The following is a 22846-nucleotide window of genomic DNA, read 5'->3' on the forward strand; positions in this document are numbered from 1 at the left end:
ATGCAATGTCTGCATATAGTTTTTTGAAAGCTCTCTAACTGCAGTTATGCTCAGGTCACACAGCATCAACATTGCTTTCAGAATATAAAACAATGACAAGACAAATAATTAAGTGTATATAAAACTGTTTGTGCTACAGGAGGCCAAACAGGGATAGATATTTCTTGAACACTATAGTGAGCACAGCAATGCTTATCACAAAATTAATCAAAATGAGAAACAGTGGTCAACTTTAAAGGCTATGGACATAAAGTGAAGATCACAAAATGGATTTATATAAACAATTTTAAATCTATGTCAATGACATAAGAGACATAATAGGTGGAAACAAGTTGGTGAGTAAAGCATCTTGGTAGATTAAGATTGTGTGCCAGACTGGGACTCAAACAGGGAACATAATCTTTTATAGGCAATGCTCTTATCAACTGAGTTAGCCAGGCACGATTCACAACTTCTATGTACTTTTCAAAGTTCACAGATACTCTTCTGCAGTTATAACTGAGGGAGTTATGGCTTATTGACAATCAGCATAAAACAAACTCTTTCTAAAACCACACAAGAAAATCTCCTCCATGTCATTATTAGGATTTCAGGCTTAGAAAAATCACATGAAGTTGTGACACTGAGTAAGAAATACCCGAGTATCACTGTTCTTAGTACACTGACTTCATAGTTCAATAGCATAGTTGACCGACTGCTAAGCATTAGAATGAAGTAGGATTTTTATCCAACCCCCACTTTCACCAATGATTTTTCATTTTACTGCATTAATTTCTTTAATGTATGGGAAAAACAAAATTAACAGAATGAACAGTTCATGTAGTTGTGGTCTTCAGTCTGAAGACTGGATTGATGCAGCTCTCCATGCTATTCTATCCTGTGCAAACCTCTTCATCTCTGAATAACTATTGCAACATACATCCTTTTGAATCTGCTTACTGTATTCATATCTTGGTCTCCCTCTATGATTTTTATCCCCCACACTTCCCTCAAAACTGATGATCCCTTGATGTCCAAGCATATATCCTATCAACCGGGCCCTTCTTTTGGTCAAGTTTTGCCACAAATTTCTCGTCTCCACAGTTCTATTCAGTACCTAATCATTAGTTACATGATCCACCCATCTAATCTTCAACATTCTTCTGTAGCACCACATTTCGAAAGCCTTTATTCTCTTTTGTATAAAACTGTTTATCATCTGTTTCACTTCCATACATGACCACACACCAAACAAATACTTTCTGAAAAGACTTCCTAACACTTAAATCTATGTTCGTTGTAAACAAATTTCTCTTCTTCAGAAATGCTTTTCTTGCCATTGCTAGTCTACATTTTATATCCCCTCTACTTTGGCCATCATCAATTATTTTGCTGCCCAAATAGCAAAACTCATCTACTAATTTAAGTGTCTCATTTCCTAGTCTAATTCCATTAGCATCACCTGATTTAATTCCACAAAATGCCATTATCCTTGTTTTGATTTTGTCGATGTTCATCTTGCACCCTCCTTTTAAGACAATGTCCATTCCATTCAACTGCTCTTCCAAGTCCTTTGCTGCCTCTGCACTTACAATATCATCAAGAAACCTCAAAGTTTTTATTTCTTTTCCCTGAACTTTAACTCCTACTACAAATTTTTCTTTGGTTTCTTTTACTGCTTGATCAGTGTACAGATTGAATAACATTGGGGATAAGCCACAACTCCATCTCACTTCCTTATCAACCATTGCTTCCCTTACATGTCCCGCAACTCTTATTACTGCCATCTGGTTTTTGTACACGTTGCAAATAGCCTTTTGCTCTATGTTTTTTTACCTCCGCTAGAGTCAGAATTTCAAACAGAGTATTCCAGCTTGTCAAAAGTCTTCTCTAAGTATACAAATGCTATAAACATAGCTTTGTCTTTCCTTAATCTATCTTCTAAGATAAGTCTGAGGGTGAGTATTGCCTCAACTGTTCCTTTGTTTCTCCAGAATCCAAACTGATCTTCCCCAAGGTCGGTTTCTATCAGTTTTTCCTTTCTTCTGTACAGAATTTGTGTTAGAACATTGGTGTCCAAAATTAGAGCAACAAATGGAAATTTTGCAAGGTTGCATTTATACTGCCACAAAACAGTACACACAGTTGATAGTAAAGTAGAAACAATGCGAAGAATACAGAATGTAAAAAACTGCAACATACATAATGGTAAAAAAAAGTTATTTGTTTTTCCCAACTTTAAGGATTTGCCCACGCTTTCCAACAACTGGTTAATGTGGTCGGTACAGAGTGTGACCACCTCTTGCATCAATACAGGCCTAACAACGGTGGGTCATTCTGTGAATGATGTCATCAATATAATGTTGAGGCAATAATGCCCATTCTTCCTGCAGATGTGTCCGCAAGTCTTGGAGAGTGTTTGGTGGATGTTGACATGATGCAGCCCATCTCCCTAGTGAATCACAGACATGTTCTGTGGGATTCAAATCAGAAGAGTGAGCAGAGCACACCATGCGTGCAATACCTTTCCATTTGCAAAAAAAAAACATGAACCAACCTTGTTCTACAAGGTCGAGCATTATCATCCATCAGTACAAAGTCTGGGCACACAGCACCAGCAACAACCACACACGAGATGCCAAGATCTTGTTACAATACCTGACAGCAGTTAAACCATGCCAATTCACCCGTACAATTTCATGTAGAAAAGTTCGAGTGCTTACCATAATTCCTGCCCACACCATTAGGGATCCTCCTCAATTTCAGTCTCTTTCCACAATGTTTAGGTTGCAAAACTGTGTTCCACATTCCCTCCAGATGTGAATCCATTGAGAATCACTCTCCAGACCAAATCAGATCTCGTCTGTGAAAAAGAACATTGGTTCACCATTCGATCGTCCAGATGGCATGTTGACAAGTCTACCCTAGATGTTCGTTTCAGTTAAGATGCATCAGAATTACACTTACAGCAGGTCTTCAACAACAAAGGCCACTCTGCCAAAGCCTTCTGTACACCGTTTGCCTCGATAAAACACATCCAATGGATGCTGATAAGCCATATATCAGTTGCCATGCAGTACTAAAGCAGTACTATCATGCCCTGACAGCCAAAAAACGATCCTCTCTTTCTGATCTCACACATGGTCAGCCCTGCTCCTATCTTCAGGATAGAGTTTTGGTCTCTCTAAACTAACGCCACTTCTGAGAGACATTACGCAATCGAGCCACATGTGTTTGTGACTGTCCTACTTCCATTCTTTCTATGGCCCCACCCACCAGAGAATCTGGTATGCGTCTGCCCTGTGCCATACTGCACCATCAGTGACTGTTTGATTGAGGATGTAGGACTACCCGGAAAACACTAACCCCTTCGATAGGTGACCTGATGTCATCACTGGATTGGAGTTGTTGCCCATTGATCGTATGCCATCTTCTGTGCAGAACACGCTTGTATGGACATCTGTTGACGGTTTGTGTAATTATACCATACATCAGACACAGGACTGGGAAACAGTGGTTTTGCTGCTTTAATTTTAGACACCTGTGTATTTTGCAATCATTACTTATTATATTGATAGTTCAGTAATTTTCACCTGTCAGCAGTTGGAATTGCGATTAGTACATTTTTCTTGAGGTCTGAAGCTATTTTGCCTGACTCATACATCTTGCATATCAGATGGAAGATTTTTGTTATGGCTGACTCTCCCAAGGCTATCTGTAGTTCTGATGGAATATCGTCTACTCCCAGTGCCTTGTTTCGACTTAGGTCTTTCAGAGCTCTGTCAAATTTTTCTCGCAGTATCATATGTCCCGTCTCATCTTCATCTCTGTTCACTTCCCTTTCTATATTATTGCCTCCATGTTTTATCTCCCTTGTATATATGCCCTATATACTCTTTCTGCCTTTCAGCTTTTCCTTCTTTGCTCAGGACTAGTTTCCCATCTCAGCTCTTGATATTCATACAGCTGCTTCTCCTTTCTGAAAAGGCCTCTTAAATGTTCCTGTAGGCGGTGTCTATCTTTCCCAGAATGAAATATGCCTCTAAATCCTTGCATTTGTCCTTTAGCCATTTCTGCTTCGCTATTTTGCACTTCCTGTCAATCTCATTTTTTTTAAACTTCTGTATTCACTTTCACCTGCTTCATTTGCTGCAATTTCATATTTTCTCCATTCATTAATTAAATTCAATATCTCTTGTGTTATCCATGGATTCCTACTAGACCTCACCTTTTTACCTATTTGATCCTCTGCTGCCTTCACTATTTCATCTCTTGCAGCTAACCATTCATTTTCTGCTATATTCCTTTCCCCTGTTCTAGTCAACCATTGCCTAATGCCCTCTCAAACTCTCAGAAATCTCTGGTTCTTTCAGCTTATACAGGTCCCATCTCCTTAATTTCCTACCTTTTTTTTCAATTTCTTCAGTTTTAATCTACAGTTCATGACCAATAAATTATGGTCAGAGGCCACATCTGCTCCTGGAAATGTTTTAAAATTGAAAACCTGGTTTCTAAATCTCTGTCTTAACATCATACAATAAATCTGAAACCACCTGATGTCTCTAGGTCTCTTCCACATACACAACAGTTCATATTGCTAAAAAAAAATTTTTTTTTCTGCCCCGAAACGGGAACAGCATGTAATTTTTTTATCACTCAGTATTCTGCCCACCCTGTGAACTAATTAAGACATCTCCTATTTTCTGTCACCTCCTCCTAGGCATCTACGGCAATATTCCATAGGTCAACGCATGTTCCTATCATGTGGTCAGGTCGTTTTTTGTATGGCCCATTTCATCTGTACCCACATGTTTTCAACAGGATTGAGGTCAGGTGCAGGAGAAGGCTAGCTGAGAAGAGAAATCTCATTCTGTTTTGCACACCTCTCCTGCAGCATAGCTGACGATGTATTGGATACTGATATTGTTGGAAACAGCTTAATCCCTAGTTGTCACACTGATGGGAACATAACATTACCCCTAATTTGGGTATATTAGGCAGCACAAAGTCAACCATCTATCCTTTGAAGCATCAACAGTCCATGGGAAAACGTCCAGCCCCAAACTGCCACAGGTACACAGCCACGAAGAGGTAACTTGAAGATACGTTAGAGGTCAAAACAGACACCATAGGGCCTATATATTCATACTGGACAATAATCTGCAGTGAAAAATATGTTCCACCAGTCATCGTAACTATTTCCCCCACAAACTGCAATTGGTAGAATCAGTGATCGTCACAAGGCTTCCTCTTGATGGCCACACTTTTGCTTTATAGACCAATCTTCTGAAGCTGGTGCCGAGACTTGTCAACTGAAGTGGGCAACATATCAGTATGTTTCAAATGCACAGTGTATAAAAAAGGATTTTACCTTGATGTGTTTACAAGCTCATTAAACAGGAATGGTGGTGTTCCAAGCCAACACCAAGTTGTCACGTGCCTACTGGATTCTACAACATCTTGATATTGCTTTATACATTGTTGTGCAGCATGCTCAGAAATGCCATATTGTGTCCCAACCTCCAACACAGCCAAACTCACTTCCTCTACAAGAGCAACAACACTGTTGTGAATAGCCTGTTGACGATGAGGCATTGCTAGCGGATAAAGTGGATGGACTTTAACTGGTGCAGGTGAGGTATCTAACCTCAAATCGTGCACTGTTATTGGATGTAATAGAAGAAATGGGGTGATGACACACACAACTCTTCATGTTAGACTGTCAGTCAATGCAGCAGAATACTGCCACCAAATGCAGGGCAATGGCTCTGAGCACTATTGGACTTAACATCTATGGTCATCAGTCCCCTAGAACTTAGAACTACTTAAACCTAACTAACCTAAGGACATCACACAACACCCAGCCATGTCCAACATGATAACTTACTGCAGAATGGTGTTCCCATTTGAGTAAGATGATCCCAAAAGGAAGTAGGGAAGTCCAGTCTCTCTACGTCTGTCCATAATGGTTACACATCACTATGTCTTAATCAAAAAAAGTGAAAGCAGCTGTCATGATGGTTGAGCACTTTACTACTTTCGTAAAGAGAGTGGATGGAGTGATAATGACCAGTATGTCATGGGTTCAAATCCCCATCTTATGTTTATTTTTTAGGTGGTAAAAGTACTGAATAGAGTGTAGATTAGTTTTACTTCATGCAATAATTACAGGATAATACATTTAACTAACAACAATGCAATATGCTATTCTTTCAATATGGTTGGTGATGAAGATTGTATGTTTCAAATGCTTTTACAGCATTGCAATGCACTGTCAAGATGAAGTTAAGGAAGCGATGGCCTAAACATTAATACAAAATGACAGACATTATGATTAACTATTTTTTTCAAAAACTGAAGTCTTCTGATATCAATCCTTCTACAAGAGTTACTTTTGAGTAGTCCTTCATCACTGTATCAGAGCACAATGAAATCTGTTACCATTCAGCAATATAATCAAAAGAAACCTCAATGTTTGTGCTGCTGCAGTGCTGGATAATGAGCTTTTGATCATATTTATCCCCCTACTATACTGGCATCAAAGTTACTCATCATTTTGCAGAAGTCAGACACATTTTCTGTGGGCAGGGTAACAGAATATGTTACTGACAATTTTATCGTATCTCGCCTCCACAAGTGATCCTTGTTGGTATTCATCTTGAACTGTTGCAACCTGACATGAAATCAAATCTCTGGCCTTTTATACAGAAAGCCTACAGATTGAGCATTCAGTTACATTGATGACTAGCAAAAATATACCTGTTAAAAATCCACGTAATTTAGTAGCTAGACCAGGGTATTTTATTTGGAAAAAAGCTTTCATGTCTTCTTCAGATGTGTGTACAATAATGGCAAGATTTTTTTCCAGATTAAAACTGAAGAAACTGCAAAAAGGTGGGAATTTAAGGAGATAGGACCTGGATAAACTAAAAGAACCAGAGGTTGTACAGAGTTTCAAGGAGAGCATAAGGGAGCAATTGACAGGAATGGGGGAAAGAAATACAATAGAAGAAGAATGGGTAGCTTTGAGGAATGAAGTAGTGAAGGCAGCAGAGGATCAAGTAGGTAAAAAGACGAGGGCTAGTAGAAATCCTTGGGTAACAGAAGAGATACTGAATTTAACTGATGAAAGGAGAAAATATAAAAAAGCAGTAAATGAAGCAGGCAAAAAGGAATACAAACGTCTCAAAAAATGACATCGACAGGAAATGCAAAATGGCTAAGCAGGGATGGCTAGAGGACAAATGTAAGGATGTAGAGGCTTATCTCACTAGGGGTAAGATAGATACTGCCTACAGGAAAATTAAAGAGACCTTTGGAGAAAAGAGGACCACTTGTATGAATATTAAGAGCTCAGATGGAAACCCAGTTCTAACCAAAGAAGGGAAAGCAGAAAGGTGGAAGGAGTATATAGAGGGTCTATACAAGAGCAATGTACTTGAGGACAATATTATGGAAATGGAAGAGGATGTAGATGAAGATGAAATGGGAGATAGGATACTGCCTGAAGAGTTTGACAGAGCACTGAAAGACCTGAGTCTTAACAAGGTCCCTGGAGTAGACAACATTCCATTAGAACTACTGACAGTCTTGGGAGAGCCAGTCCTGACAAAACTCTACCATCTGGTGAGCAAGATGTATGAGACAGGCGAAATACCCTCAGACTTCAAGAAGAATATAATAATTCCAATCCCAAAGAAAGCAGGTGTTGACAGATGTGAAAATTACCGAACTATCAGTTTAATAAGTCACAGCTGCAAAATACTAACGCGAATTCTTTACAGACGAATGGAAAAACTAGTAGAAGACGACCTCGGGGAAGATCAGTTTGGATTCCGTAGAAATGTTGGAACACGTGAGGCAATACTGACCCTACGACTTATCTTAGAAGCTAGATTAAGGAAGGGCAAACCTACGTTTCTAGCTTTTGTAGACTTAGAGAAAGCTTTTGACAATGTTGACTGGAATACTCTCTTTCAAATTCTGAAGGTGGCAGGGGTAAAATACAGGGAGCGAAAGGCTATTTACAATTTGTACAGAAACCAGATGGCAGTTATTAGAATCGAGGGGCATGAAAGGGAGGCAGTGGTTGGGAAGGGAGTGAGACAGAGTTGTAGTCTCTCCCTGATGTTATTCAGTTTGTATATTGAGCATGCAGTGAAGGAAACAAAAGAAAAATTCGGAGTAGGTATTAAAGTCCATGGAGAAGAAATAAAAACTTTGAGGTTCGCCGATGACATCGTAATTCTGTCAGAGACAGCAAAGGACTTGGAAGAGCAGTTGAACGGAATGGATAGTGTCTTGAAAGGAGGATATAAGATGACCATCAACAAAAGCAAAACGAGGATAATGGAATGTAGTCGAATTAAGTCGGGTGATGCTGAGGGAATTAGATTAGGAAGTGAGACACTTAAAGTAGTAAAGGAGTTTTGCTATTTGGGGAGCAAAATAACTGATGATGGTCGAAGTAGAGAGGATATAAAATGTAGACTGGCAATGGCAAGAAAAGCGTTTCTGAAGAAGAGAAGTTTGTTAACATCGAGTATAGATTTAAGTGTCAGGAAGTCATTTTTGAAAGTATTTGTATGGAGTGTAGCCATGTATGGAAGTGAATCATGGACGATAAATAGTTTGGACAAGAAGAGAATAGAAGCTTTCGAAATGTGGTGCTGCAGAGGAATGCTGAAGATTAGATGGGCAGATCACATAACTAATGAGGAAGTAAAGAACAAACCGCCTTCAGTCACAAGTTGCATTTATTTATTGCACTATGCATTTCGAGCCCTGGAGGCTCATCTTCAGGTGCTTTTTAGTGATTTACTTCATGTGTTTTAGTTGTTTGCAGTTAACATTGTATACTGTCTGCTTCTGTTGTTCAGTTGGTATACACAATACACATCTTTAATTTTACGGTACATACTGGTATATATAGATAGTCACACACTTTTTTGCACATTGTGTTAGCAGAACGTAAACATGCCATGTTTACATGCCATGTTTACGTTCTGCTAACACAATGTGCAAAAAAGTGTGTGACTATCTATATATACCAGTATGTACCGTAAAATTAAAGATGTGTATTGTGTATACCAACTGGACAACAGAAGCAGACAGTGTACAATGTTAACTGCAAACAACTAAAACACATGAAGTAAATCACTAAAAAGCACCTGAAGATGAGCCTCCAGGGCTCGAAATGCATAGTGCAATAAATAAATGCAACTTGTGACTGAAGGCGGTTTGTTCTTTATTTTACGAAAGTAAAACAGTCGCGGACGAAACACTGGTAAACAATGGATAAAATTAAATGAGGAAGTATTGAATTGGATTGGGGAGAAGAGAAGTTTGTGGCACAACTTGACCAGAAGAAGGGATCGGTTGGTAGGACATGTTCTGAGGCATTAAGGGATCACCAATTTAGTATTGGAGGGCAGCGTGGAGGGTAAAAATCGTAGAGGGAGACCAAGAGATGACTATACTAAGCAGATTCAGAAGGATGTAGGTTGCAGTAGGTACTGGGAGATGAAGAAGCTTGCACAGGATAGAGTAGCATTGAGATCTGCATCAAACCAGTTTCAGGACTGAAGACCACAACAACAACAACAATATTCTCAATATAACTGGGTAAAATAGCATGTTGCATTTCGTTCGTATCAGTGCCGAAGCTGACTTTTTTTGCAATTTTCTGCCGCCAATGTTCACACTGTCAAGTTTACAACTATCTTTCAGAGTGCTAAACACCCATTGTCATGCTACAAACAATGATGAAAGTCTACTAATAGATTGAAACAAGATTTAATTTACATGCCTATAAAAGCTTATGGTAAAGAGCACTGGTTAATTTTCAAAATTTTAACTTTCATGGCTGGAAAAGCCACACTTACTAAAATATTTGAAGCTATTATGCCATGGATGAATGACCTTGGAGAAACACATCATAATGTACCCATCTGTGGTGAACAGTGTCAAGATGTTTGTAGCTCCTATGAATGTCCCGTTCACACCCTTTCTCACATAGATGGATAACTGCACCATCAAAAGCCCAAATGTGACTTCAGACCTCTGTATGGGACCACACGGAAATGAATTTTTAGAACAGTCAGTGGTGAGTCCTAGGGTGTGAATCAAACATTCGCAGAAGCTATAACCACCTTGAAGATGTTTCCTGAGATGGAGTCATTAGTTGAATTTTTCCAAGAAATTCTTCTAACCATGGCATAACAGCCCAGATCATGATTAAAAATTCAAGGATTTTTTTCCTATCCTAAACAAACAATCAAACAACAGCCTGTCTTTACTTTTTAAACTTCACTTTTTCCTTTTTGTCAGTAAATCCTCCCCAGCAAAAATCTCGGAACAGATGCGAGTTTTACAAATTAATCTACTGACAAAAGTGTTACTTCCTTCACACTCAGATTGAAAGGATACACTGTGTTTATGTTCTAATTTCATCATCACAAAGATACGAAATGTGCTGTCAAATACATTCAAAAAATCAGTACTAATTTTCTGTAATCACTTTTGACTGAAAAGTAGAAACTTTTATAAATGTAGGTGCAATGTGAATTTTTTCTGTCACCTATTGGCTCACTCTATTTAAATTATGGGTGGCTTTCCACTGCTGCCTTGTTTGTTTTTGCCAATATAGTTTTCAAATTTATGTTCACTTATCTGAGGTCTTGAAGAAATGATATTGATTGTGGAATTTTCAACAGCAATAATAATGCACATCAATTAAGAACTTAAGAAATTGAATTATCATGATTTCTCCACTGCTTAGTTAAGAAATTTATGTGGTTTCTGCTCTCTGCAAGCTGGAAACTTCTGAAAATGTATTGTATATATTCTTGCAAGCAGTAAAACATTTCAAGCTTGCAAATTGATGAAAGTACTGTGTCACTGGTAAAACAGCTGCTAGTACTGACATTCAAAAACATACCTGAAGTGCTTACAGTATTAGGAAAGAGGATTGCTGGTCATGAGAAACACTTTTACAATAGCCCTCTTCCTGTTCTTTTATTTCAATGTATTGTAGTCAAAGTATTGGTGACTGACTATCTAGAAAACTGGTGTTTGGAAATACAGTACTCGTGGTCTCACTATGGACAGTATCAATATTTACAGATGCTACTATCATGGAAATTTAATTAGTACCTGAATCAAGTTATTTGTCAAACAGTGGAAAGTCCTGGTTGGAATCTGATTCCATCCACATCCCTGCCCACGTTAAACACATCAACCACCAACAGCATCCAAATTTCAACAGGTGCCATCCCTACCACACCAAAAAATTCCTCCAATACAACCTGACTATCGAGGGATGGCATATTCGCAGTGACAAGAACTTCCTTGCCAAGTATGCTGAAGCTCTCACCAACACCTTCAAAGACGGGCACTATCCGCCAGATGTAGTCGACAAACAGATTTCCCATGCCATTTCCCTTCTCACCCCTAATCCTTCCACCACAACCAAGAACTAGCTCCAAATGAGGATCTCCTTTGTCATCCAGTATTACTGCAGACTGGAACAACTGAACCACATTCTCTGCCAGGGCTTTGATTACCTACCATCATGCCCTGATAGGATGGAAATCCTACCAAAGATCCTTCACACACCTCCCAAAGTGGTGTTCTGTTGCCCACCCAACCTCCACAACATCCTAGTCCATCCCTATGCCACTTCCAAACACTTCCCCTTGCCACAGGGTTCATACTTCTGTATAAGACCTAGATGCAAGACTTGCCCAATTCATTCCACCCAGCACTCCTTTTTCCAGCCTTGTCACAGACTTGTCCTACTCCATCAGAGGACACACCACCTGTGAAAGCACCTAAGTCATACAGTAGCTCTACTGCAATCATTTCACTGATATGAATACCAACAGGTTGACCACAAGGATGAGTAGCAGCCATCAGACTATGGCCACAAGCAAAGTATGAGGGTAATCCCAAAAGTAAGGTCTCTCGTTTTTTTATAAGTACAGAACTCTGTTTGTGTGGCAGTTGGTCACACTGTTATGAAGAGTGCTTCACGTGCTGTGTGTAAACATGCGCACACCACAGTGAGGCACTTATTCTTGGCTTTGCAGCCGTTGAGAATGGATGTTACTGCCAAGTGCGAACTGCGCACAGTTATTCAATTTTTGAACGCAAAGGGAACTGCGCCAATTGAAATCCATTGCCAATTGACAGAAATGTATGATGAGTCGTGCATTGATGTCAAAAATGTTCATAAGTGGTGTAGAGAGTTTGCAGCTGTTTGGACCGAAATTTACGCTGAACAAAGGAGCGGGAGATCATCAGTTTCTGAGGAGACAGTATTGAAGGTTGAGCAAAGCATGCGTGAAGATCAGCAGATCACCCTGCATGATCTCTGCACGTTGATTCCTGAGGTTTCCTGAAGCACTGCTCACAGAATTTTAACGGAAATATTGAAGTACCGGAAGGTGTGCGCAAGATGGGTGCCATGCATGCTGACTGAGGACCTCATGCGGCAATGAGTTGATGCTTCCCGGGGATTTCTTCGCTGCCTTGCAGCCGAAAAGGACAACTTTCTGGACTCAATTGTCATAGGTCATAAAACCTGGTCATACCACTTTGCACCTGAGACCAAGCAACAATCACACCATTGGCGGCACCCTTCTTCGGCATCCTATGGCAGCGAGCTGGTATGACGTGAGAATACAAAAGCTGCCACAATGTCTATGAAAATACATAGGCAGAAATGGTGATTATGTTGAAAAATAGCTAAATGTTCAAGTTGTAAACCATTGTAATAATAAACAGGTCTATGTACTTATAAAAAATAGGAGACCTTACTTTTGGGATTACCTTCATAGATCACCCTTTGGAACAATCTGCAGCTGAGCATACTGTATTTACTCTAATCTAAGCCGCACTTTTTTTCTGGTTTTTGTAATCCAAAAACCCGCCTGCTGCTTAGAATAGAGTGCAAAGTAAGTGGAAGTTCTGAAAAATGTTGGTAGGTGCCGCCATGACTAACTTCTGCAGTTGAATATATGAAATGCTACACAAGCATGCTTTGCAGGCACAAAGATAAATACTGGCGCCAAAACCTCTGTGTAAGTAAGTAAATTTAAGACGAGTTTTGTTTTTTCGCCGCCCCAAGTTTGGCCCACTACATTTTCATACATTATCAAACGAAGTAAATACAAATTAAGTATTGTTCATCTTCAAATTTAGCAGCATTTCAATGTACTACGAAAATCCGACTGGCAAGACTGTTTGGGATGTTTGTCAATATGGCCAACTCTATGTTATGAATTGTGAATCACATGCAACATTCTCTTCACCGTGAGAATAATACAAATATAAACATTTTGCCATGTATTTCTTCGTGTTTGCTACTATCTCATTTAAAACCTGTCTGCCTAATAAGCTACGAAACTAGAGTGAGACAACAGCAAATGTGAAAGAATATACATATCATGTCATGTTTATATTCGTATTATTCTTATGCCTAATAGTGATACAGTCAGAAACGAAGCACTGCAATTGACTACATTTTTAAATCTAAGATGACTAATTTCTGTGCAGAATGTAATGTACTAAAGAGGCATCTGCAAAGATTTACAAACGGAGAAAATTTTTCGCTAAACTCTCGTTCAGAACATCTTCTATCATACGCATTCTATTATTTGCCTCTTGTTGATCATTATCAAAGAAAGCAGCAGTGTATGTAACAACAAATAGCAGTCTCTTGCCATTGTTTCACTAATAAGACGATTCCTCTCTCTCTCTCTCTCTCTCTCTCTCTCTCTCTCTCTCTCTCTCTCTCTCTCTCTCCCCCCCCCCCCCTTTTTTTTGTAAGCAGCAGTAGCATGCGCAAAAGCAAGCCATGCCACGAGCGGCGACAGGCCGTAAACACAGAATGCAACAAACAATGCATGACACAGTATAGTAACACATTTTTAGCTTAGAGTGACGTGAACACCTATAACAAAGAGAATAGCACTTATCATATCAAAGAAAAATAAACAATCAATTCAAACCAGACGAAGCACCTGAAAAAGGAAAGGTACCCATATAAATATGGATGGAGTACCTGACGCACAGCAATGGCTACTTGGTATAGCTTAACAGATAAGCTTACGACTCGAACCAAAATTTGTCTCATATAACAATGGACCAACATTGTTTTGATTTGGAGGTGCAGACTAAAACTTTTCTCTCCCCTTTAATTTCGAGTCTCAAATTTCAGGTGCGGCTTATATTCGGGAATTTTTTTTTTTCCTTGATTTCGAGTCTGTGGCTTAGATTCGAGTGTGGCTTACATTCGAGTAAATATGGTAATATGTTTGCTTTCAATGGCACTTCACAACTGAGGCCATCAGGAGCCACCCCTCTACCACCAGTTTTTCTGACCAGTGCAGATGGGAGCTATGCTTACAACACATTGTCTGCTCCCTAAATTATCAGCCTCAACGTATGGAAATCTACTGTCCCCTGTCCCACATCCTCCAAACAACACTTTCTGCCCCATCTGCCCTATCACCTCCACCCTTTTCACACGACCCCTCACTTCTCATTGTGGGCCAACCTCAACCAGCGCACCCACCTGTCTTTTTTCCCTTCTCAGCTCCTCTCCATTTCTGCCCCCTGCTACCTGGCTGCCTTACAGCCTCCAGACACTGCACATGACGGCCCTTTCATGCTTCCACCTAATCCCTACATGCTCCGCCACGGAGTGCACTTCACTTCCCCTTCCTTGTCCCACTCCAGGTTGCTGCTTTCAGTCAATGTCACGGTTGCATTTCGGTGAGAGTTGTCGGAGATAGGAGTCATGTGTGCATGATGTGTGCTTGGTTGAGTGAATGTGTATGTGTATGTGTATGTGTTTCTTTTCTGAGGAACTACATTAGAAAAAAGACAGTTTCTTAAAACTTACATATTGTTTTCACATTTATGCATCTGTGTGGACCATGTGATGTTTGGCATGTAGACAGTTATTCAAGGAAAGAAAGATGTTGATCATGAATTAACTGATATTATGGTTACAGGTTTTCACCCATTATCTGTTGATCAAAATGAAAGGTTTTGCAAGATAGGTTAGGCAGTTTTATTTGCAGTTCAGTTGAGGAACTAAGTGTTGTTAGCCTGCAGTACATAACAACCTAACGAATGCTATAGGAGAAAGGAACAGACACCAAAATCAACACACTTAGAATAGCCTACTAACAAATCATTTAATTTTTAATGTTTCCTAAAAGATAGTCAAGTGACTTGCAAAAATTTGTATATGAAATAACTTGTTTATGAAATCAGTATGCAGTTACATAAATCGAAACTCTGTTTTTGAGCAAATGTGTTGCCCTCACCTTTATAATTTCATATTCCCCTTAGCCAATTTATAAACTTTAATGATCATCAAAAGTTCTGTATTTGTGTGCACAATTATGTCTAATTTACAATAAGCAATCCAATGGCTTTATAATATTTCTTAAAATTACTGCAAAGACAGCAAAAAAGAAAAAATGGATGGAAATAAACTGTCCAACAGTTAACCAGAAAAGTCGGCAATTGAACACTGCCTGAATACAGGACATCATATGATTTATGAAAAGACTGAAGTTTTATCCCCAGCATCATCTTCCTGGGACTGCGTCATTAAGGAAGCAATACATATCCATGCAGCCGATAATCTCATCAAAAAGGATACGGGATTTCAACTGAGCACAGCCTGGAAACCTGCATTCGCTGCTATTAAATCATGACCAGAAAAATCAAGATTCTTCAATAACAGGCCCGTCATAACACTGGCCTAGTATGGCCGTTGGTGAGTAACGTCTGGCCACACCGTTGACAAACGCAGCGCACAGCGCACGTGCGGGTGAGGCGCTCTGCGATTATTTTTGGCAGAGGGAGTTTGAATAGAGCAAATCACTACGCATGCACCATTTCCGCGGCTGCACACGTGTTCCAAAAATGGGGCATCAGTGTGTGGATACCATCAGTCGAACCTAGCCATGAGTAAGGTTGAACCACCTGAAGATGTCAGACAGTTTATCCAAGGAAATATTGTGGAATTTGCAAACCCATGAAGACTATTTACAGCAAAAGTGGTGCAGATGGCAGTGAGTTCATGTGGTTCGAGTCACCTACACCTTTGTATAATGCAATTCTTCCCACGCAGGCCAAAAATCTATTACTATGCATGGATCAAGAAGTATCCATCAAACTGTATTTTGTGGAAACAGTCACTCTAAATGGGCCAAAGAGGTGCATGTGGGTTGTGAACCAAGGTTTGCCACCCACTGGTATATCTTTGAAAACCATACAGGACACATATTTATCCATTCCAAGATCACTGGAAGCTGTTTTGAGTGGTAACAGTTACCTATTGGGTGTTTAAATATTTTTGTCCACCACCTGCATGTACCTGTATACAACTATTTCTTCATATATCTACATAAATGAAGGCACATCAGAAAGTTTTTATTAATGAAACAAAATATAACATGGTTCTAAATATTCAAATATTCTTGAACACTGCAGGAGCAGTTGACATGACGCTGACAAAAAGTGCCAATGTAGTTGCAAATGTTAGCCATCTGAAAATAGGCATGGTAGCTGAAAATCAATTATGGCACTGAAATAAACCATTTTAAATGCCTTTGTGATCAGTTGTGTTATTCATAAACAATTTGCAAAAATGTCATCATCCATTTTAGCACACACACTTATTCCCTTGATCAATGTGGAAGAACCGAATGTGGGTTTCCTTTTTATCCCCCTCCCCCTACTCTCCAGTGTCCTGCAAAAACGTCAAGCCACGTTAGCACATTTCAATGTAAGTTCACTAGAAAAAACAGAAGAGCAACTGAAACTATGCAGTCTTGCACAAAAAATTTGTTGTATTAGGGAGGGGTAGAGGGGGGCCAAGGAGGGATAGAGGGGGGGGCAGAGAGGAGGGAGGGGATGGGGGGAGGGGGCAGGGGGAGAGAAGGGACCAGGTGAGACACGGGGTCAGGCAAGCTGGCAGAGAGGGATGGGAGAGAAGGGGGAGGGAGAGAAGGGGGAGGTAGGGAGGGAGGGGGGGAGTAGGGTGGGGGAGGGGGAGGGGGAGAAGGGAGAGAGGTAGAAGGGGGAAGGGTAGAATGGGGAGAGCGGGGGAGGGCGAGGCAGGGGTGGTGAGGGGGAGAGCGGGGGAGGGATGGGGAGGGGGAGAGCGGAGGAGGGGAAGAGGACAGAAGGGGGGAGAGGCTGCCGAAGGGGGGCGGGGGGGAGACGGCCGAAGGGGGGCGGTGGGAGACGGCCGAAGGGGCGGGGGGGGGAGACGGCCGAAGGGGCGGGGGGGGGAGACGGCCGAAGGAGGGCGGGGGGGGGAGACGGCCGAAGGAGGGCGGGGGGAGACGGCCGAAGGGGGGCGGGGGGGAGACGCCAGACGGGGGGCGGGGGGAGACGCCAGACGGGGGGCGGGGGGGGGAGACGGCCGGAGGGAGGACAAGGTAGAAGGGGGACAAGGTAGAAGGGGGACAAGGTGGAAGGGGGGGAGAGGGGGAAGGGGGAGAGGGGGAAGGGGGGAGAGGGGGAGCGGAGAAGGGGGGAGGGGGTAGAGCGGGGGGAGGGGTAGAGCGGGGGAGGAGTAGGGGGGGCGTAGAGCGGGGGGGAGGGGGGGTAGAGCGGGGAAGGGGGGTAGAGCGGGGAAGGGGGGTAGAGCGGGGAAGGGGGGTAGAGCGGGGAAGGGGGGTAGAGCGGGGAAGGGGGGTAGAGCGGGGAAGGGGGGGTAGAGCGGGGAAGGGGGGGGTAGAGCGGGGAAGGGGGGGTAGAGCGGGGAAGGGGGGGGTAGAGCGGGGAAGGGGGGGGTAGAGCGGGGAAGGGGGGGGTAGAGCGGGGAAGGGGGGGTAGAGCGGGGAAGGGGGGGGTAGAGCGGGGAAGGGGGGGGTAGAGCGGGGAAGGGGGGGTAGAGCGGGGAAGGGGGGGGTAGAGCGGGGAAGGGGGGGTAGAGCGGGGAAGGGGGGGTAGAGCGGGGAAGGGGGGGTAGAGCGGGGAAGGGGGGGTAGAGCGGGGAAGGGGGGGTAGAGCGGGGAAGGGGGGGTAGAGCGGGGAAGGGGGGGTAGAGCGGGGAAGGGGGGGGTAGAGCGGGGAAGGGGGGGTAGAGCGGGGAAGGGGGGGTAGAGCGGGGAAGGGGGGGTAGAGCGGGGAAGGGGGGGGTAGAGCGGGGAAGGGGGGGTAGAGCGGGGAAGGGGGGGTAGAGCGGGGAAGGGGGGGGTAGAGCGGGGAAGGGGGGTGTAGAGCGGGGAAGGGGGTGTAGAGCGGGGAAGGGGGTGTAGAGCGGGGAAGGGGGTGTAGAGCGGGGAAGGGGGGGTAGAGCGGGGAAGGGGGGGGTAGAGCGGGGAAGGGGGGGTAGAGCGGGGAAGGGGGGGTAGAGCGGGGAAGGGGGGGGTAGAGCGGGGAAGGGGGGGTAGAGCGGGGAAGGGGGGGTAGAGCGGGGAAGGGGGGTAGAGCGGGGAAGGGGGGGGTTAGAGCGGGGAAGGGGGGGGTAGAGCGGGGAAGGGGGGGGTAGAGCGGGGAAGGGGGGGTAGAGCGGGGAAGGGGGGTAGAGCGGGGAAGGGGGGGTAGAGCGGGGAAGGGGGGTAGAGCGGGGAAAGGGGGGGGTAGAGCGGGAAAGGGGGGGTAGAGCGGGAAAGGGGGGGTAGAGCGGGGAAAGGGGGGGTAGAGCGGGGGAAGGGGGGGTAGAGCGGGGAAGGGGGGGTAGAGCGGGGAAGGGGGCGTAGAGCGGGGAAGGGGGGGTAGAGCGGGGAAGGCGGGGGTAGACCGGGGGAAGGGGGGGGTAGAGCGGGGAAGGGGGGGTAGAGCGGGGAAGGGGGGGGTAGAGCGGGGAAGGGGGGGTAGAGCGGGGAAGGGGGGGTAGAGCGGGGAAGGGGGGGTAGAGCGGGTAAGGGGGGGGTAGAGCGGGGAAGGGGGGGTAGAGCGGGTAAGGGGGGGTAGAGCGGGTAAGGGGGGGTAGAGCGGGTAAGGGGGGGCAGAGCGGGTAAGGGGGGGCAGAGCGGGTAAGGGGGGCAGAGCGGGTAAGGGGGGCAGAGCGGGGAAGGGGGGCAGAGCGGGGAAGGGGGGCAGAGCGGGGAAGGGGGGCAGAGCGGGGAAGGGGGGCAGAGCGGGGAAGGGGGGCAGAGCGGGGAAGGGGGGGCAGAGCGGGGAAGGGGGGCAGAGCGGGGAAGGGGGGCAGAGCGGGGAAGGGGGGCAGAGCGGGGAAGGGGGGCAGAGCGGGGAAGGGGGGCAGAGCGGGGAAGGGGGGCAGAGCGGGGAAGGGGGGGGAGAGCGGGGAAGGGGGGGAGAGCGGGGAAGGGGGGGAGAGCGGGGAAGGGGGGAGAGCGGGGAAGGGGGGAGAGCGGGGAAGGGGGAGAGCGGGGAAGGGGGGGAGAGCGGGGAAGGGTGAGAGGGGTAGATTGGGAGATATGGAACACGTAATGCAGCCAGGAACATTGTCCAACATGATCAATTTGCTACTCCAGGTATTTTGTGTTGGAAAGCATAATGTTGACATGAGTGTACTGACCTCAAAAGATTTGAAAATGTTGCAGTCGCCAGTCAACATTACTGTACTTCTTTCCCATGTAAAGACATTGCACAACCACGTCGAACAGTACAGGTGGAGGAGCTCTTGGATAACAGGGTATTTGGTGAATGGACTGGCCAGCCTCTTCCCCAACTTAAATTCCACTAAGTTCTTGTGTGATGTCTTCGGGAGACATACTGTAGCACATCTACATGCACCAATGACTGTCCAGCAGTTTCCAACCGTGTTGGTGGAGGAATAGAATGTCACACCACAGAAACTGCTTACCAACGTTGGGGGCCAGCAAGGGAGCACATTGCAGAGCTTGCACTCTTGTCCATGGTTCATTAGTTTCAGGTTTCATGGACCATTTGCACAATAAATCACAGTGATGCAAATGAGTCATTTTACATTCACATCACAAATTTGCACCTATGCCTACAATTCCAATCTCTCAACTCTTACCTACTATAATAATACAAATTCGTCTACAGAATAAAAGGAGTTGTTAAGGAGAAACCTCATCAGTTTATTCAAATTTACCGATATGTGTATTAGACATTTTAGAGCGCTGGGTAAGTGTTAAAAAATTTCAGTTGCAGTACTATGGGCCAAACTTTATGTTAAAGACAACTTTAATGTGGAGTAGTGAGTGCCATTCTTCCTTCTGGTATCTTAATTATGTACATCATTGTTTCTTTTGAAAAGCAGTGGATTATTTACGACAAACTTCATGAGAGAATAAGTACATTGTGAAGCAGTAGTCAGAATGCCCAACTTCTTAAACAAATGTATACAAGGTGATTGTGGATGCACATCACATATCGTTATAGCAGATTTTCGAACAGTGGAGAATTACTTTCTTAAAGATGAGTTACCTCAAAATATTATTCCATAAAATATTACTGAATGAAAATTTGCAAAATATGTCAGCTTACTGATTTGTCTCTGCTCAAGATTTGAAGTGCAAATGTGGCTGAACTAAGTTGTTTTAGGAGTTCCAAACCATGCTTTTTCCAGTTTAAAATCTCATCAGTATTGACATATGCCCTATTATGAACTATGTCCCATGTTTTTGATGGCCATGGGGCCAGTACAAATCACAGCGACTTCAGTGTAATAATTGTCTTTGAATTTCTGTTTGTCTCAGTGTTTATTTCTTTCAGCTACTTTGCGTACTTGAGCACAGCAGTTCTTCCTATGTATAGTCAAAGATTCGTGGAGCTATGTTATTTGAGAGTTATATTTCAATGTAAGTTATTTTCATTTTTAAGTTTTGCACACCAATGTACATTAAAGTTGAATTTTACTTAATCCAGTTATGGAAATATGATGGAATGCTGAATCCTTCATACATATATACAGTTAATACAGGATGGGGGAAATAAAAGTGTCCTGAATGAGTGGATACAGTTGGATGTGAATGTATGCATATAACCACACCACATGATGTGCACACAGCAATTGTACACCAACCACGTGATTCACACCAGTTCAGAGCGTAGTGTGGGCTGTGTTAATGTGAGTGGAGTAGTGCAAAAAGGACAATGGTAGTCACGGTGGAGCAGTTTGTGTTCATTGTGGAAAGTTGCGTGACAACAAAAGCAATGCTTAGTCTAAAAACTGTGTCAGATAGGATCTGTTTTGAACAAGTCAAAAAACATTCTGAAATGTGCCTGCATGCCAGAAAAAAAGGCTGCAGTTCACCAGAAAATGCTTCGAAGTCCTACCAAATCAACCCGACTCCTGTCACAAGAGACTCGCATATCACGTTGATCATACAGATGAACACTCCACCTGGACCTGCACAGGCATCTGTACTGAGCATCTGTTGTTCATGCATTAAAACCAGCAGATTCTCTTCAGTGAATCCAGTTTTGCTAGTGACTGTTCGCTGAGATAAAAATGAATGATTTGTACATGGATCTGTTCTTTTATTCTGACGAAACCTGGTTTCACTTGAATGGTCAAGTAAACTCACAGAATCAAAGGTTCTGGGCAGCAGAGAATCCATATCACTATTGTGAAAAATCACTGCATGATTAGTAGGTCAGGGTTTGGTGTGTAGTGTCTGCATGTTGCATTACATTTCCATTGTCTTTCCATTAGGTCCTGACTTTGGTGCATTACATTGCCAATATTTTGAAACCATTTGTGGCAGTATTAATGAAGGAGGTAGAGCTACAGTTACTTACAACAGGGTGAGGCAAACTGCCATATAGCCGGCAAACCTCGGAGCACATTTACACAATCTTCTCACCTGACAAGAGTTGTCAGCAGAGGTCAGTCTGGATGTGGTCCTAGATGGCCACCAAGGTCCCCTGATCTGTCAATGTTTCATTACTTTGTGTGGGGAGCCCACAAGTCTAAGGCGTATCACAACAACAGTCATAGTCTTCAAGAACTGCAGAAGAACATTTCAGATGGGTTTCTAGCAATTACAGCAGTTCAGCTTCAATCTGCCTTCAGTAACTTGCTGATCAGAGCCCAAAATTGCCAAGAAATGAACGGTGGTTACTTTCAACATCTGCTATAGTCTGGTTAGTACTGTATTTCCTTCCCTTTACTGTGTTTCTTTGTAACCAGGAACTCTGTTCTCCGGGTTACTTTTATCTGCCCCACCTTGTATGAATAAAGCATTGTGCAGTGCAAACCAATCCCACTCTCCTAATGTACCCCACTATCAATTCTGACCACACCATTGAACAGAACAAAAGAAGCACTCAATATATTTAAAAATTTATTGTAAAAGTGATGAGCATGTGTGTTCAAAATATATTTTTTATTGTTTGTTAATGAACCAGCAGACTTTGAATGATGTGTGAGATTATAAAATCACCAGCAAAGAGACATGTTCCTTTCAATACATTAACAGTAGGCATAATTAATTGTAAATTTGTATTGTGGGATATTTTCTTAGATTTTGATGTTTACAATGGGGTCTGGTGTAATGCGAGAGTATGTAAGGCCGAGTGACAGCACACTTGTTGTATGTCATACTTTCTCCCTTGGCTACGTAGGATCTGGGTAAGTTCTGTTAACATTCAGGTGACACATTTTCCGTGGTGAGTGGACCAAACTGGTTTCACACTCTTAATATTATTTTGATTCACAGTCTAGGTATAAGTTCAATACTCGGAAGTATTCAGCTCTTGTTAGGTGACGAATTTGGTTATGAGCTGATACTTAAGTTTTTTGCAAGTGATAGTCACTGAACATCCGCCAGAACATAGAAATGTGTATGGGCTTTTGGTCATAGGCAATGGCATAGTTTAATAGCTTTCAAATATCATACGCAGAAAGTAGGGAAATGCCATGACACTTTGAACTGTATTTTGATGTATGAAC

At 43.2% G+C, this 22846-nt stretch overlaps 1 protein-coding gene across 1 annotated transcript in view; it reads right to left on the reverse strand.

Annotated features, from left to right (window-relative positions):
* The window catches only part of LOC126268133 (1-phosphatidylinositol 4,5-bisphosphate phosphodiesterase gamma-1), a 255096-nt gene that overhangs the window by 7009 nt on the left and 225241 nt on the right, over positions 1–22846 (reverse strand). The window lies entirely within an intron of this gene.

The sequence above is a fragment of the Schistocerca gregaria genome, chromosome 4, assembly GCF_023897955.1.
Source record: "Schistocerca gregaria isolate iqSchGreg1 chromosome 4, iqSchGreg1.2, whole genome shotgun sequence".
Classification (NCBI taxonomy): Eukaryota; Metazoa; Arthropoda; class Insecta; order Orthoptera; family Acrididae; genus Schistocerca; species Schistocerca gregaria.